General features: G+C 37.1%; 1 protein-coding gene across 7 annotated transcripts in view; it reads left to right on the forward strand.

Annotated features, from left to right (window-relative positions):
- The window catches only part of PIEZO2 (piezo type mechanosensitive ion channel component 2), a 347,735-nt gene that overhangs the window by 109,616 nt on the left and 225,733 nt on the right, over nucleotides 1–12,386 (forward strand). The window lies entirely within an intron of this gene.

A 12,386-nucleotide genomic window follows, 5' to 3' on the forward strand; every position in this document is an offset into this window, starting at 1 on the left:
CTGTGTTCTGGCACACAGTGAGGGGAACTCCAAGCCAGGGAAATACAAATCTTCATAGAATGAGCTGTGCACTGCTGTGACCTTTAGGATAATGATGCTCTGATTCAATGCATTTCACTGTAGCCTGGCTTTGATCACTTAGGTGCTATACAAGTATTTCCCTGTTCTCTTCTGTATTAGGTGTATATCTTTCAAAATTGAAGTTGGTCTCAAGAGCTTACAATATGAAACGCCTTTAAAAATGAAGAAACAGCAAAGAAATGTGGCAATAAACATTTTTGGGGTGGTGTTGAGAATTTCACTTTTTCTCCTCTGGGAAGTAGATGCTATACTTCTCAGATACTTTATATCTGGGATATATACTTTAAATCATTACTAGTAGCATATTCTCAAGCACAGTGCTTTCCCTTACAAAATTTAAAGCATAAAATGGGCAAGTGGAACATGCTAAGAAATTCTTTCAAAAAGAAAAAAAACAATCTGGAGTTGAGGATTCCATTTATAAAGTACTAGAGTAATATTTAATAATACATATAAACAAAAAATATATGTATACATAAATTAATAATGTATAGATTAATTGTTTTTACAGTAGATTTGCAGAATCCTCAATTTATAAGCATAGCTATAAAACCTAGAATGTTCTGACTGAATTGGCCCATTAATGTTACTAGAGCAAACCTAGTTCACAGACATGAGCTCTGGTGACAGACGGGTGTAAATATACAGCAGATTCTTCCACTTGATTCTTCCCACTATGAAAATTCATAACATAGAGCAAAATCTTTTTTAAAAGTGTTTTGGTTTGGAGTAAATGTGCTAAATGTTATTTTTCACATTAGCCATGAGAAAGTTATGTGTCTGTCTTTGCATTTAGTTTAAAATTTTTGCTCTGTTTACAGCTAGCAGTCTGCTTCAGTATAACCACAAAGAGTGATAAACAGAAGCTTTCAGTAAGGAGAAGTTTACTCCATAATGAACACGTTTGCTTTTAAGTGTAACTAAGAGTTTATTAACTTTTTAATTTTTTCTCAGATGCAGATGCTGGCATCTAGAAAAAATATCAGTTGCATGGAGATACTGGCAAGCAGAAAATTCACTCATTCAGATTTGTGAGATCCCGTTATAGTCTTCTATAATCTTAAATCTTGCAAGGAGGAAAGATAGTATCATGCTATTAGAGCACTGAATTAGCATTGACTGGGCAGCACTCAGTAAGTGTCAAGGAGTTAAATGGTTAGCTTGGCTGCTGAAGCCAGCCTGGTTCCAGGCAAAATGCATTCTTGGTCTCTGTGCTAAACTGTCTGCTGCTGCAACATTTATTGCTCCTCTCTCTGAAATTTGGTTTAACTGTCCTTACAATGTGCTGTCCTCTGCAGTATGGACACTGTCTAAGGAAGAGAGGGGTTGCAGTTTGCCACCTGTTGCACTAGAGCCCACACACTGCAAAGCCAGGAGAGTAGAGAATCTCAGTACACTGTCTCAGCTGTGAATCCCTTGTGTCTTCACTATACTCAATTCCTCTGTACTTGTAAAAGTGTTCTCATCACGATGTTATTATCTCCAGCTCCTCATCTTAAGTTGGCCTTAATAGTGTTTTGTTTTGTTGTGGCTGCTTCAGATGCTCTTATCCAAAAGGCTGCTCTAGAGAGTTTAGTGCACCCATCATCACCACCATGACAATTATACTTGCGCTTAGTCCTTAGTGTTTTTATCTGGGTTTGTCATATACATTTTAGATTGGGAGAAAAACTATAAGCTATTATAGCTCATTATTATTTATAACAGAATTATTACAAAAATGTATAAGGTGCTGTGTGGTCTCATAGGCCAATATTCATTCTTCTACAAACAGTTTGCTAACTAGAAATTGATGAGATGAAAAAAATCATCCCTTAGAAGGGCAGCTTTTTATTGCTTAGGTGATTTGAACTGTATAGACAATGTGTGTTTTTGCTTTTAGGTTGTTTGTATCAAGAGCTCCTGTGGGAACTTACTGGTGCACCTGCATGATTGCAGAACACCAGGAATGCCTTAATGTACTGAGAAGTGGTCTTCACATTGATAGATATGTAAACATTTTCCTGAAACTTCACTTTCAATACCCATTGTATAAATACAGGAAATAATAGATGATAGATAATAGGTATAAAATAATTAGATATGAAATCAATGTAAACAACAATAAAGTTATTTCTGTATTACTGTAGGAAAATATGAACATCTCCCCAACAAATAAGGTCCTTGTTCTCATACAAATATTGTCCTTGTCCTGGCTGCACAGCAGGACTGCAGGTGAGATAACTTAGCATAGCCAGGGAAACAAGAAATTTTAGACGGTTCTTCTGAAGTGAATTTCAGTGTGTGCTTTGCTGAACAAACTGTTAATCTTGGTCTAAAAGGAAGATTGCATAGGTTTGATGTTCTCATACCAGGAGAACTTCATTTATCACATGTGTTGTGTGTGTTTTGATTTTCTTTCCTTTTTTTTTTTTTTCTTTTTTTTTCCAGTAAGCTAATTTCTGAGAATAATCTGCATTCTTTTTCTTTCCAAATTCTTCAAGATAGATTTCCCTAAAGTCCTCCCACTGTGAAAAGGTTTTCAACTTAAAATCGCTAGTGTTCAGCCACATGTAAGGAAAGAAGATACAGAGAGTGCATTGAATTTCTCTTGCAGTGGCTGTTTTTGTTCCTTTGCCTATGTGGATTTGCATTTTTTACAGTGTCTTCTCTAATTGGGAGGTTTGTTTTGGTGTGTTTTAGTCTCTCATTCTAGGTAAAAAATATAATAGAATCAAGCTGAAGTCTTATACAAATACTCTGAAACCAGTAGCAAAAGTTAAGGTTGGTTGCAGTCCACTGATATTTAGAGTATGTGTTTTTGCTGGTCAGGGACCAAGCCTCACATGTTTGTCTTGGTTCACAAGATGCTCCTGTTAAAAAATAAAATAAAATAAAAACTAGTCTCAGTAGGAGATTCAGGTTTGTTTTTAATATTAACAGCTTCTCTGCTTATAAAAAAAAAAAAAAAAAAAAAAGGAACAATTTGCCTCTGTTTGCAAGGTAAACTTAAAGGAAATGCTGAATAAAACAAAAAATTCCCTCAGAGTCTCCTTCACGGCAACATTCATTACAAAACTATTTCTTGTGACATGAGTTAGGCAAGTAACGTAGAGTGGAGTGGTCATCGCTATGAAGCCTAGGTAGTTTCTTAAAGCAGTTCTGTCCAGAAAAAGCAGTGCTTCTCAGTAGGGGAGCACAGGTCACATCTGCTGCTTTCTGGTCCACCATCCATGCAGTACGTTCTGAGATTTCTGTGCTGCAGCCTAGGTAGGAAGAGAACCTGAAGAAAGGTAGCAAGGTGGCAACATATTGGTCTTTGGAGATCTTGTGTTCTAGAAACCACTCACCTTCATGTGGCACAGGCACAGCTTCTGCAGTTTTGCTATGGCTTTTGATGCCTCTGGTGCTGCGGAGATTATTACTGCAATAATGATGAATATTTAATGGTAATTTGTCTCACCCAGCTCTGCAACCTCTTGCACGGCATGGGGAAGATCACCGGGTTACGGAGACCAGAGACCTTCTGCTGGCATGTGGTGGTGTGTGGTGGCAGGCAGTGGGGTCACTGAGCTTTCTTCCTTTTCTCATTTACTAAGTATTGCAAGCCAAATGCCTGGTTAGGAGAGATTTTTATTGGAACACCTTCATTTTATTTGATTTTATTTTTTGATTGTAAAAAAATCCTCAAGCTATAAAAGCACTGTGAAAGTATTTCATCATGGGCATTTGGTGTCTGTCTTCTGTGGTGTATAATTTGAGACTGAGTCTGGTTCCAGTAAATTATACTTATTTTGACATTTGGGTTGATACAAATAAAGCAATACAAACAGTGAAGTTGGCCTCTGTGAGTCAGGTATTTCTTGTGGAGTGCTCCTAACAAGCAAGTGCAGCCATGTTGTCATAAACTGTAGCATAATAACTATTTGTCTCGCAGATGAGCATAGGATATATACCTGCCAACATTCACTAGCATAAACATGAGCCTGGGAGTTTACCCAAGCACTCTTATGTTTGTAAGTAATTGGTCAAGAAACATTCTTACTTATATGCATTTTTTACTCTATTCCTGCTAGTAAGTAGTCAATAAATAGTCTGCACCATATTACAATTTAAAATAATCTGTAACTTCATGTGCTTTTCCATGATGGTAAGTTGTAGCATGATGGGGATGAAGGATAGCTTGTTGGTATCACCTTGAGTTTAATTGCTCTTGTAGCCCTGAAGTATGAAAATAGGGAAGACTGATTGCTTTAGAGGACATGAGTTAGTTTCCGTAGAAGAAATCTTGGCATTTTAAAGCTCTGTTCTGGATCTACAGTGATTTTTAAATAAATAAATCTATAAATCTACTTTATTAGCTGTTTTTCCTGAACTCAAAGAAAAATTAGAAAAAGGTTGAAGAGATTCCTAAGAAGTGTTCAAAGGCTTGATACACTTTTTCTTCAAAGTTCAGTGAAAGTACCGGCACAGCCCTCAGTTAATCAAGCACATGATAAATATTACATTGAAACAGAAACACCGGCACAGCCCTCAGTTAATCAAGCACATGATAAATATTACATTGAAACAGAAACACCTGAAAAAAATGCACTTTACTATAAAGGAATGGGGTAATTTTTGGTAAGGTATTATGGTCCTAACAGTTCTGTTGCTTTATACTTCTGGAGGCTCTCTGACCCTGTGTCATGCAGTAAGATCTCCTAGGCTCTCAAAAAGACAAAGATCTCACTTTGTCTGTGGAACAGTTCAATGCTGCTGATATTTCTTTGTCATTTAATTTTATAAGAAATCTCTGGCTTGGGTCTAGATCAAGAAAACACAGAGGCTACTGTAATTTCTCTCCAGACACGTAGAAAGGGACAGAAACTTGCAGTTTCTGGGGAAAGGAGTAATGTTAATGCCACATTTGTTTTGTCCATGAGTCAGTAGCAGGTGCTGTGGTAAAGCCTTTCTAAAATGGGAAGGAAGGACTTCAAAATTGTGCTTTCTCCTGAATAAAGTCACTGTTGTGTCATCTTTACTGACATAGAGCCCAATGCAGTGAAGCAAGTGATTTGTAAAAACAAACAAACAAACAAAAACAAACATCCCAGGTTTAGAAACCATGGGACTTTGGTGTCAAATCATAATTTTATGTATTCTTTAATACCCTGGAACTAGATGTCATGGTCAGAGCTAGGTCATGTGTGCATGGTCATACAGAGCTGTAGGCAGGGAACTTGGTGCCTGGGACAATTCCCTTCTCTGTTTTCCTTTTCACTTTTCATTCTCCCCTTATTTTTTATAATGTTGGATAATGCAGAGGCAAGGATAGATCATTACTTCTGTTCATACATTCATACATCAGAAATTCACCTTTTCTTGTGCAGTAGAGGGACTAATAACAACACTGTGAAGAGGATGTTGTTGACTTAACATGGAAGGAACTTCGCAAGAGTCCCTGCTGCAGTGTTCAGCCTCTGTCTCAGACTCTGTCTCTGCCACTTCTGTTGCTTGAGGTGCAGAGGTTTCCAGTCAGTATATTTGGGACTGGTTTGCCAGATAACTTTTGTTCAGTGACTTCGCATCCTGATTAGATTTCTTGACTTGAATATTCTAGGCCCAAGTTATTGACATCTCTTAAATAAAACCTTCAGAAGTAATTTCAGATATGTCATTAGGAATTCAATAAACTTCAAAATTTTTATTTTATACCCCAAACCCTGAAAATTGGTATTAAACATAGCTATTAAATTAATCCTTGAGAACAGAGAGGATACTACACAACTTTATAAGTGACCACTGGATCCATTCCATCCTCTTAACTGAGTAATTAAGTCTTTGAGCATTTTGAGTTTCATCAATAATTATATTGTTTTATTATCTACTTGTTCTGTATATTGATCAACAGTGACTCTTTCTTCTGTTACAATGAGATAACTTATTTTTCAGGTCTTATCTCACTGCTGACCTGAGCAGAATTATTTCAGTGGTGAATGTGTTTATAGTGAAATGAAATAAAAAATATTTAGTAAAACTTAGCACATTTCAATAAATTTCATAGTATATATTTTACAGCTGTTTGGCACTTGCTGAACTGTTTGATATAAGCCAAATTTATCCCCATTAACCAAAATATATTCTGCTACTCTAAATAACCTTGAACCATGATAATTTTGTTTTTGGTGTGTTGTTCGTAAGTAAGGAATTTGGGGAGTGGGTTTAGAAGTTTCCCTTTATCTTGGCCTGTACTTTGTTCAAAAGAAAGGCATTTGTGCTGCGTGTCCAGCTTCTTCATCTTTAAGTCTGCGATTCTTATCTACTTGATAAATAATACTGGAAAAATTTATTTCATACAGCTGTGTTCAGACTTGTTAATTTAGGCACCTAAGTTTAGCAACTGGTCTTGCAAAGCTGACCACTGTCTGGGCTTCATCTGTGTGTGAATGTGATGGCATCAAGGAGCCAAAGAAGGGTCAGAGCAAATGAGACTAAATTCAGCTGTGTGTAAACAGACAGGCTCACTATTTTTTGGGGGTTCTTTTGGTTCTTCTCATTGGAAAAAAAAAAAAATGGGGGAGGGAGGAGGGAGAGAAAAATCAGCTTGCTGAAGGGCTTGCAGACTCTGGCACTATGGAAGAATGACTTTTTTTTCCATCGGCTGAGGCTGTATGTGCTTGGAGTCTAAGCCACAAGGAAAGATAATTGCCATTTTGTAAATCTGTATGTGAAATACGTTCTTTGTCAAAAGCTGTTAATTAACACGGGTCTCTCTCTTATGTCTAGATTGCTTTTACATATTGTCTCTGTGGAAAAATCTGTCTTAAATGGGGCAGTTTGATGTTCCAATGTTTTATTCCATGATGCGTGTTTTTTCTCAGACAGTATGCCAGGTGTTATAGCTCAAGAAAGTGCTTTGGGATTAAGTAGTATATACTATAAATGAGGGCCTGATGCACAATCACTATCCTTTGCTATACAGCAGTGGATCATCTCTGATAGAATGAGTAAAGTGGAGCATCTGCATGATTCTCTGGTTACTTTTTAAAAGGTTGGTTAAACTTGATGTCCATTGAATGCTTCCATGTCTGTTGAATGAGATCTATAAAGTACTACTCGTAGGAGACCATTTACAGTGCACAACAAATTTTACTAACCTGATAAAACTGATTAACAAATCTGTTAAGTGGTTCAATGTCTACAAAATAGCTTTTTACACAGACATCTGTTCTGTGTAATATTACCAATATTACCCTGATCAGAATAGCCTTTGTAGAAAACTTGACATTTTGTGATAAAAAGCAAAACACTGAGAACTTCTAAGGTTTCTGTTACCATATTTTTTAGTAAAGCTGTAGTACTTTTTGCCAAAAAACGAAGTTTTGACATTCAGGGTGAAAGCAGTGGGATTTTGACTTTCCAGTGAAAAATGTCCTGTAGAAAGCAGACACCTTCCCCGAGAAGTTTTCATCTCTGTATGCAGGATTTATTAGAGAACAGACACAGACAGAAATAGTTTAGGCAGCGCTACTGCTCTAACTGCTCTGGATAGATGGATCCATGTTGGCCTTATATTATGTGGTGTACATTTCTTCTATATATTTTTAGTTCTGTCTATGTGCTTGTTGGAAGAAAGCTTACTTTGTATCTCACAGTTGAAATGAAAGCTGTTGTAATTTATGAGATGATCAGAAGAAAAAAAGCTGTGTAAGCATGTGTACTTGATTAGGATCAATATCTAGAAGAGCTAGAGAGCTTAAGTCTGCCCTCCATCAAGCTGGACACTGTGGGAAAATGAGTTTCATGATATACCCCTCCAGCTTTGCTTCCCATCATCCAGACTAGAAAAATTATTAGATCCAACTACAGCTTGTTCCTCCTCTCCCATCTTTGTATGCTGGATTTGTTTTTTATTCTGAAGGAAATCCAGGGAGAGCAACATGGATAGCACCTGCCCTGAACTGTAGATAGAGATGCTGGAGCATAGAGGGTGAAGGGCTGTTAGAAGACAATCTTTTCTACAGAACAATGTGCTGTGGACAGAATTTTGTAAATGGAGAAGTAATAATAGGGAATTGATTCTGTCCCTCCCCACAGGATCCTCAAGGTACAGGGGATGAATTACCTAATGCAGGAAGGGAGTTGAAGATGTGACCCTTGCACAGAAAATTGTAGCTAGTCTCCTGGAGCTTGGATCTGGTTCCTCTGGGCCAGCTGGTGAGTGGTAGGTTACGGCTAGCCAGTGTTTACAGAATAAATGTACCTCCAGGGTACACTCAGTCTAGTGAGAGAAATTACCATAATCCAATAATTTAGGTTAATTTACCTTCCATTGTTAAGTGTGTGTGTGTTAGCACTGGAAAGTGCTATTTATAAAAACTTAAATTGAGTTGTCTTTATTATTATTCTGTGTAATTAATCCCATGAGTCTTGTTTGAAGAAAAAAGATGGTACTTAAAATAATTACTGAGACTGTGGTGGCCAGTGCTCTTGGTGGGCAGCTCTCCCCTGGTGTTTGGTTTAAATCAGCTTGGCAGATGTTGATGGTTTGTGTGTGTGTGTGGGGGGGGTCCCTTTTTTTTAAAATTCTTTCTAATATTTTAATCTTTTTTTTTCATATTAGTTATCTGTGCCCTTGCTCACCTTGATATTCTGGGGTGATGACCTTTCAGAAATACCCATAAATGTCTCATTTGTCTCACCACCTGTTTTCAGAATTTGAATATTGGCAGAGGTAGGAAAATATAATTAGCATCATAGTTTTGTTTGTTTGTTTGTTTTTTAGTTAATCAGGTGATTTAATAAATTGCATTGCTTGAGTGCATCTGCATTTATCACTTGTGAAACTTGGTATGGAGGGAGATCCTAAGGATCCAATAAGGTATTTTTTTTGTTTGTTTGTTTGGTAGTGGTCTACCCTAGCTCTTTAGCAACCGGGTTAGTATGGTCATGGTTCCCTTCTATTTCTCTGGGACAGCCAGTTTGAGAGCTCTTATCCTGTGGTGCGTGTTAAAATCTAGTATGGAAAGCAGACTGATTAAATGTGTCTGATTTAGTTGTGTGTGTGGAATGGTAAGTAGGAGCACTTATTTACATGTATACAAACATGTATAAACCTAGGTTGCAATTGTGGGAACGCTCAGCACACCCTAAGGTTGCTAGGACAGAAACAGATACAGTAACCACAACAGAAAGAATCACTTTCTGGCTTAATTTGGGGGAGGGAGGGCTTACTCCAAGCCTTGACCTGGTGATTTGAACATATGCATTGTGTAAAGTAAAGCTGTGTGCAGTACATATTGCTGGCACCTTCAGGCATTTCGTATGCATGTGGTGCAGTGTTACAGGTCCTGGCCTATTTTTCAGAGCCAAATTCTATATACTCAGCTGGCAGTGAACAAAAAAATGTGCTTTGGCTGAATGGATTTTGGCATAGGCACCCTGGAACCCCAGAATTTCAACTCCTGGAGTTGTAACAAAGAACGTTTAATTAAACTGGCAGCTTAAACCAATAAATGTTTAAACTAATTTTAAAAGGAAAAATTAATTGCCGTGTAGAAGAGATATGGTACTTATGTGCCTGTCCCTCACTGAAAGAACCCAGGTGTTTTCGCAGTGGTCTTTCCTTGGAACCAGTTGTTTGAATCTAGAGATGAAAGGGGCAGAAAATCTGAGCTGTGGATCGGCAAGAAACGCTACTGCACATCTTACAAAGTTATCTCAGAATCATTTTGTAATATATTTTTTGTGTGCTTGGGCTGGAAATAGATGAGTGGATAACAAAAAAAGTTACACAAAGTGCCTGATCATTATTTAAAATCTGTGAATCATATTTGCCCTTGAAAATATAACCATTAGACTCCTTTCTCCTAATTAAATTTATCGGTCAGATGTCAAGTCCAATAATTACAACTAAGAACTCATGAAGAATTACAAAGAGGACACCATTAGGACTCAAGAGCAAGAGGTCTGAGCTATCTGTTGAAACATAGCATTTGTATTTGAATGTTACCTACTTACAACTTATCCATTAATGGATTATTTACATGTTCTCAAATGCATTATTTATAGAATACTCCAGATTTGTTTGTGTTTACTTACTGACTGTAGGGATTCCTCAAAGAGGCTCAGATGGCATTCTCTAACTCTGACACAAACTGCTGCGTAGTGTTGCTTTGATTTGCAAGATAACTATCATATGCTGTCCTGGAGGCAATTGCATTTCATCTGGGGAAAATTTAGCTTGACATCAGGAGGTCTTCATAAAAGTCGGTGAGATCTTGAGCAAGCTAGCATGTGTAGCACTGAGATTTGTATTAATAAGATGGTTTCACTTGCAGTACAAAAAACTTTACTGATTCCTTTTCATAATGCATTAGTTTAGTTTATGATATTTAGTTTTACAAAAAACTCATCAGAGATGAGTCCAACCCCTTAGACTCTCAACTATGAAATCACTGACTTGATTCCCTACTTCCACCTCAAAACCATATCTTGGCTCCAAAGCAACTACAAAACAAAGATTTTGTTTTGTGATTTAAATCTGTAAATCCCCACGTGAACACTCTGATTTCATATCTGAGAGGTTTATTTTGGATTGCTCTGAACAGATTGGGAACTGTTTTCTTCTAAGCTGCAATAAGAAATTTTCAAACTAGTTAACCATGCCCTTGCAGAAGTTTTAGGTGCTGCAACTCTTCTTTTTTATTATTTTTTTTTTTCAGCTTTTCTGGGTAGATAGAGCACTGATGAGTATTTGCTCATCACCAAGGGAGACTATGAACCATTTACAAGGCAAGGAAAGTATTCAAAATGTCAGAATATTCATTTGCTATTCAGAAAGGACAGACACTGAAAATATACCTATGAATCTGCTAGAAGGTCAAAAGAAATGTATTGAAAAAGAAGGTCAAAAGAAATTCTTAAAATGTGTAATTTTTGTGCACAGTCTTCATATTAACCTATGTTTAAAGGTAGGCAAGCAGCAGCGGAAGCTTGTTTTGGCAATTCAGAGTTTTTGTAAGAATTATTGGCCAGCATGGGCAACTTTGCATTCTTTTATGCTATCCCCTTGCCCTCCCACCTCTGCCTCTGTGGTGGGACGAATGTACTCTACCAAAACCTGGATTCAGTTCATATGATTTGTCTGCAAAATGTGCAAATCAATTGCTAATTTTGAATGTTAGATTGAGTTGATGATAAGAAGTAATTATGCTGAAGGGCTACATCAGACTAAGCCAAATAGAAATGTTATTACTGGAAGTAGTTTTGGGAAGACTGTTGCATCAGCAAAGGAACTGTAACCTGATAATGGCAGTGTATGTTTTAAACCATTAACCGTAGAACAGTTACAAGGTCAAGGCAAAGTATTGAAATCCACATTTAAAATATATCTAATATCATAAAAGACTGATTGGGATGTAGGACAAGCCAAAGACTGAGTGATTTATTACTGTCTTTGGCTTTTGTATTTTTTTCACTTGCCAGATCCTGACATTAGTGCAATAATAACCTTCCGAAAACAAGTAATTCCTAGTGGAAACCTCACATTAATAAAATAAGCCAGACAGTAAATAGCTGGAAGCATCAGTGAGACTTTAAAACGTTGTTTTATCATTCCTAAAGCTGTATCCCTTTCCCTTTTTTTTTATTTTTTATTTTTTTTTTCTTTTCTTGGTTTGCTTCCTTTGCTTTGCTTGACTGATAATTAGATGGATAGGAAATTTACACATAATGATACCAAACACTAGACTACAAACTACAAACACTAGTTCTCATTCCTGTGTGACAGTGGTGTAAGCCATGGTCACTTACAATTATCTGAAATACCCTCTTTTTCCCCCCAGAAGCATCTTGCTACAGTTACTGTCTTTCTGAACATTTTCATCAGTTTCCTCACTCCTGTGTTTCCAAAGTGTCAGATGTAATGTAACTGTAGACCCAGGCAGCAAGTAAGCAGTTTGGGCAGATCATGGATATGAAGTTGAAGATAGGCTTTAGGTGAATGTGGTAGGAAAGACTAGGGGCCAAGATTTTTCCATTTTCTCTTACTGAGCGCATTAGAAGGTTTCATACAGTATGATCTTTTATTGTACTACCTGGAAAATTCTTGCCTTCACTATTTGTAAGCAAACTATCACTGTTTATTCAGGTGCATAACAAAGAGAATTTAGAATAAGATATATTTCTAAAAGCAAAATCTCTATTTTGCATGGATGGGATCAGTTTTGGCTAGACTTCTTCCTGTAGTAGGTCAGCCAAACTGTAATTGGCCTCCACTGATATTCAGGAACAGCAACAGTTTGGACCTGAAACCAAGTGGTGCACAACACAATTTGAAATGG

This window comes from Aythya fuligula, chromosome 2 (genome assembly GCF_009819795.1).
Source record: "Aythya fuligula isolate bAytFul2 chromosome 2, bAytFul2.pri, whole genome shotgun sequence".
Lineage (NCBI taxonomy): Eukaryota > Metazoa > Chordata > Aves > Anseriformes > Anatidae > Aythya > Aythya fuligula.